The sequence below is a fragment of the Ipomoea nil genome, unplaced genomic scaffold, assembly GCF_001879475.1.
Source record: "Ipomoea nil cultivar Tokyo-kokei standard unplaced genomic scaffold, Asagao_1.1 scaffold0642, whole genome shotgun sequence".
NCBI lineage: Eukaryota > Viridiplantae > Streptophyta > Magnoliopsida > Solanales > Convolvulaceae > Ipomoea > Ipomoea nil.
In genome coordinates, this window is record NW_017617070.1 from 3,906,676 (window position 1) to 3,913,352 (window position 6,677).

Genomic DNA, 6,677 nt, shown 5'->3' on the forward strand with positions numbered 1-6,677 from the left:
ACATGCCCCTCCAAACAGGTACAATCACAGTAGTAGTAGTAGCACTGGTACATCCACCTCTCATCATCTGTCTTGTTAATATCATCATTAAACAACATTAACCTGTTGTTGTTGTGGCAAATGTTGCTGTTGCTAACTAGCTTCCTAACAATGTCTAGATCATTATTGGCGGCAGTGTTCCCAAAATACCCATTCTTGGGACCACAACAATGGTGGGTTTGATCATCATCGAGACCAGATAATGAATAACAATGGTTGTTAACTATTTTTTTAATCTTTAATTTGACGATAATACCCTTAAATTTAACACTCACTTAGTAGAAAAACTAACAAAGGACTATTTGTGGTCAAAAATAAAAGTTGAGATATGTGTTTTGGTCGAATTAAAAGTCGAAAACTAAAAGGAGTACTACCCAATAATCAGAGGACCATTTGTGGTATTAACTCACATTATTACATTTACTTAACTTTTAAATTTATAGTAATTATAAAATGAACTTCACTTTCAAATATTTTCAATAATTATAAAATAAATCCCATCCCACATTTATGAATGAAAGAATTTACACTTTTAAACTCTAAATTTATGCAAGACATAACATGCTCTCTCTTCTTACAATTATTACACTCACGGGATTAAAAGATGTATATATGGGCACACCTACAAACAACTTCAAAAGAAGTAGTATTCCAAAATGGTGAAATTTACACTTTCAAACACTAAATTTGTGCAAGACATAACATGTTCTCTCTTTCTACAATTACTCATTTACTCTCACGTGATTAAAAGATGTATATATGGGCTGTGGGCAGACCTACAAACAACTGCAAAAGAAGTACGGAGTAGTATTCCAAATTAAATGCTTCAATACTTTATTAAGGTTCGCAATTTAAATAGGAATGACAATTTCAATCCGCCCCGCAGGGGTCTGGTTATTTTGGGTGGTAGTGAGTGGTGGGTCGGGTGTGAATCTTAAAAAAGTAAAATCGCGGTGGGTCGGGTCGGGTTGGGTTCAGAGATCGAGTCTCATCAGCGGCAGTGTGGGAGCTACCTCTCAAAGTGAGGGGTGTTTCTTGTGCGCAGTGAGCAAAGGTCTAGCCCTCTGTGGTTCATGTTCAGTTGAGTTACCATGATTTACATCCTCCCAAATGCTATGTCGGGTTGGAGTGTGGGAGGCCCTTAGGGTTGGGGTTCAACCTTTTGAAATAATTATTCATAAGAGTTTCTATAACCTCATGTGAATTTTTACTAGTTTTATATATAAACTACTAAGTTTATTTTTAAAAATTAGGTTATTATATTTAAATATTTATATTTATATTATTTTATATTTTAGTATAACTAATAAATTTTATTATTTTATTATTGTAAGTAATTTAAATATTATTTAAAAAATAATAATAAGATTATAAGTGATTTGTATCCTTAGTGGGCACCCGCACCCGGTGGGGATGGAGGTGAGTTTTGAAAAAGTCCACTCGATGCGGGTTGGGGTGGGGGTGGGTGGAGAAAATATAAGATAGGTCGGGTGATGGATGTAGCCCTCCCCGACCCATTGTCATCCCTAAATTTAAACAAGAATAAATGCGACATCAAGTTTTTTTTTTCTTTTCTTTTGAATACTACTGACTCTGTATCTACCTCCATTAGGATCGAACCCATGATTTTTCATTTGAAAAAAAAGCCACTTTGTGTTACTAAACCACAAGATCATTGGCACGGCATCAAGTATATTAAAACCAATCAATTATTCTTTTCATTATTTCTATACTGAACAAAAACTCCTCTATCTACTGCTCTATATAGATTCTATTAGTTTTTCACATACATTGCGCGAATGAGATAACGCTCAATGATATATTTTTTTTTAAATAAGTAATTCAAAGTATATCAATACAAGATTACATAAGAGATGTTCAATATATGTAATTGAATGTTGAATTTGTTTATTTAAATCAGTAATTCAAAGTATATATAAATGCAAGATAATATATGAGAGATTAATTATAATTATTGTCACTAAAATAAATGTTTGCAACTTTGTAATAACGCTAGTCTAAAAACGATAGTCTAAATAAATACTACTTTTTGTTTAAATTTCCCTAAGTCTTCTTAATTCTCTTTTGGGTAGCATTGTCATTGTCTTCATCTTCAGTACTTGTCCTCTTCTTTTTTATTGATAGCGTGCCATGTGCAATTGGGTTACTAGTGGTAGCATAGAGGGCAACGTCATGCAATGAGATTATGGTGTAGGAAGTTTTAGATTTGCCTTGTTGTGTATATGATTGGGATCTTAGTTGTACTATGAAGTCTTTATCTTGCAAGCGTCTGTTGATATTTGACAATGGTAGTTTTTTCCCATACACGTTTCATGTGTTGTGAGATGTGTGTCGTAAATTATCATGTGAAAGTATGAATATTAATATTTATTATATTTGTATAAAATACTTGGTAAATTAATATATAACATATTTTGTATTATAACTTTGATATTTAATTACAAGATAGTGTAAAAAGAAGATAATGGACAATGTAGTGAATATAATTAATTAATGAATTTGAAGGTAAAGTATCTTTGAATTGTAGAAAATAAAGATAATATAACTAATGGAATTATATCTCTTTTTAATTTTTTTTTTTTGTAATGAATAATTTGTTTTTTGAATAAAGGCATCATACACACCTAATTCTAAATTAATTAAATGCATATATATTATTTTATGTTGTAGCTACTAATTTATTTAATTTAATAAGAGAAATAATGTGGGGTACTTACTTTTCATCCACAACAATGAAGTCATTTGATTTTTTTTTTTTTTTCATTCGTTGTTGAGACAAAGTGTTTTGAGAGTTTGTCAATAGTCGCTACAATTGTTGTCAATAGATGATAATAATAAATAATTCAAAATATATGGTTACAATGGATATTATTATAATGATATAGTAAAAATTAACTTACAAATTTCTTCAGAAGTTTTCATGCATTGATAAAATTCTGAGAATGATGTGTAAACTTGTTCAATTGGAGCCACTGGGATGACAACATTGTCAATTCTTTGATAAATGGTCCTATTGTTTTATAATCCAGTTGTAGTTGTATTTCTGATCAACAACTTTGTAGTTAGGTCGCACAAGTCTACAATGATGTAAGAACAATTTTGTCTGATAAAAAATAATAGTACAATATTTGTAAAGTAATGTACAATTATAACCTTATAAAAATACATACATTAATACCATGATGACCTAAATCATTCCAATAATGCAAAAACATAATTCAAATATTGAGTCTTGTTCTAAATAATTAAAAGAAGATTAATTAAACGAAAAAAAAAAAAAAAAACTTAACCTAAATTTGTTTTTTGAAAAAACGCAAAAAAGTGATTCTCAAGTTCTTGATTTATAATATTTGATACTCAACTTTGAATGCTATGTATTTAGTCGGACTATTTTTTTTAAAGGAAAAGAATTGATCTGAGTATATTAAAGCAACATCTCCAGAATGGAGTCATGGAGGATAGTGTCCAATACAAAGAACCTCCCTGCATCGAGGAATTACTAGACGTAGCTAAAGTATGATCAATAACATTCGCAGTTCTAGGAACATAAATAACTGGGCAAAAATCAAAACTACTTTTTGAAAACTACTACTCATCTAAGAAATGCAATCTTTAGTAGCTATGCCGATATAGGAAAAGATTTCAGTAGAGGACACCAGATTGCTACGCAGTACGACACAATTCGTGTGAATAGCGACTGCCATCTCCCGTCTTCGTTTTAGCCATGATAGGGCCTCTCTATACATGATGGTCTCCGGGCTAATTATTTTATCAAAGTTTATGTTAAATTTTATATTGTATTTTTTAACATATTCATAATATATGTTTAACAATTATGCTAAATCTGATTGAAATAAAGTTCGAACATAAGACCTTTCTAATATAAATTAATAATAAATAGTTAATGGAATATTCTGTTACTAAAGTTTATTCTAACATAAACATACAGAATGCATGCTATTTAAGGGAAGAAAATAATATAATAGAAAGTAAATAAGGAAAAATCATTAAAAAAAATTCTAAAGTCAAAATAATATGAACCATTCATTTCAACCAACAATTACACCAACACTTTTTTTGTGTTTCTTTGTTAAGGGCTAATTTTATTGGCTCATATTAGATTTGTAAATTGTAGAGGTAGATTCTAGATTGTAGAAGTAAATGATTATTTATTTATGATTAATTTTTTCCACTTTATTATTTTCCATTTTTACAATTTTATTGGAATAAAGATATTATTCTCAATGGATATTAAAGGCTATTTGTATCAAATGAAATGTAAAAATAAGTTTAAATTTATAATAATAATAATAATAATAATAATAATAATAATATTATTATTATTATTATTATTATTATTATTATTATTATTGTTATTATTATTATTATTATTATTAATCTTTTTATTTCAAATATATTAAGGGAGCATTTGGTTCAAGGTTTATATAATAATTAATATGAGTATGATTATTTTAGATAATTATTTAAAATTCAAGGGATATGATAATTCTCCATAATTTTTGCATTATACTACTACATCATATTGGAGTAATAATATGAGATCGAGATGATGGTTAGGACATTAACCAACCAAATAAAGCCTAAACATGTTGATAAGTTCAGAAGGAAGTTTTAATTGAAGAAAATGTTGTCTCAACATGGCTAAAAGCCCAATAGTAGTCATGATTTGGATGTCACTCACTCACTTGCCAAACTAAATGATGAGTTTATACATGTCATTTCCTAATCTGAAAACAATTTGTCCATGCATCAGTATTTGGTCATATCTCACTTATACGAACTCGATCAGATTGAGAATATTGAATACTCTATAGAAAGGTAAGAAAATTATCTATAACTTTTGTATTTTCATATTAATTACACGATTTGCGATTATTCATGAGTTCTATGACAAAATTGTAATTTTTTAAGTTGGATGATCAAATTGTAGTTTTGCACGAGTTCAATTACTTATTTGACTCTTATTTCTTTTTAAAATGATGAGAATTTTATTACTTATTCATCAAGATTCAAGAATGTTAGTTATCTGGATGTGGATTGAGAAGAATTGATCTTTTTTGGAAGATAAATTCTTTTGAAATCGATTGGCTTTTAATATCTGATGTTCGAAAGAAAGTTAACGTAAAAGTTAGGAATTTACATATCTCTTGAATGGTAGACTTTAGGTCTGGAGAATCAAAATATCTTCCTGATAGGAATAACGATAGTTCGGTACGAACCAAATCGTGCTTGATAAGAATCAAACCAGAACCCAAACTCTATCGTATGATTTTGGTTTTGGTTTAAAACCGAAACTCCTTTGATAAAATTGGGGACCGGAATTGCCATAGGGGAAGAAGAACAATGTTACTGGAGAAGCCAATAACTCTTTAAAAATATAACATATTAAAAGATAAGAGAACTACTTGAGTTTTTATTTTTATTGAAACTAGTATTTTCACCCGTGTGATGCACGAAATGGATTTGTTATAATATATTAAGAATATTTGGATCAATATACAATTATTTAAATTATAACATCAAATATTATATAGCGCAATTGAATATATGATTTGGATCGTTTATGTTTGTTGATGTTATCATTGCTTGAATTCGAGTAAATAATTGCTAAAATTAATAGCTAATTTGTATATGTACGCATGTGGTGCTATAACTTTAGAGATTTTATATATCATTGTTTAAGATTTTTATAAATTGGGCAAATGTACTCGTTATCTAGCAAGTTAGTTATAGTAATCAATTGTTATCCTAATTCATTTGTATAGATGATATATTTTTGTCTAGATATATAACAATTTTTTCATTTTGAAAAATAATAATAATAATAATAATAATAATAATAATAATAATAATAATAATAATAATAATAATAATAATAAGGGAAAATGGCACTTTTTCCCCCTGTGTTATATGCTTATAGCATTTTTTCCCCCTGTGTTATTCATGCATTCACATTTGCCCCCTCAATTATTATAGAAGTGGCGGTTTTTCCCCTTGATAATATTAAATGGACATTTCTACCCTTAAAACAAATGTTTTATTTATTTCTCTTCTTCAACAAATTATTGCTTATACGTAAGGATGACCACGGTTCGGTTCGAACTGAACCAAACACTATAGCAATCAAATTAAAAAATTTCGGTTATGATTCATAACATAACCCAATATTTGGATTTACGTTTATTAAAATCGTGAACTGGAAAAAAATGGATCCTGAACCGTGAACCGGAGATTCAAATCGGAACAACTACTAGCAATAACTTAATTTATAATTATAATATTTGCAAACAGTGTATGTTTTTTTCCGCATTTATATTGACTCTCACATATAAGTATATATAATCGCGGCTTGAGTTTTATTTTGAACCGTCGGTTCACGATTTTGGATCCAATTTGAACGGTTGGTTCAAACTTTCTTTTAAAATTTTATTTTTTTATTTTTAAAATATTTTAAATTCAACACTTAATGTATTTTATTTTTTCAAATCGTGGTTATAATTTGTTGGAGAAGAAAAATAAATAAAATATTTATTTTAAGGGTAAATATGTCCATTTAATATATCAGGGGAAAAAACTGCTACTTAAATAATTTAGGG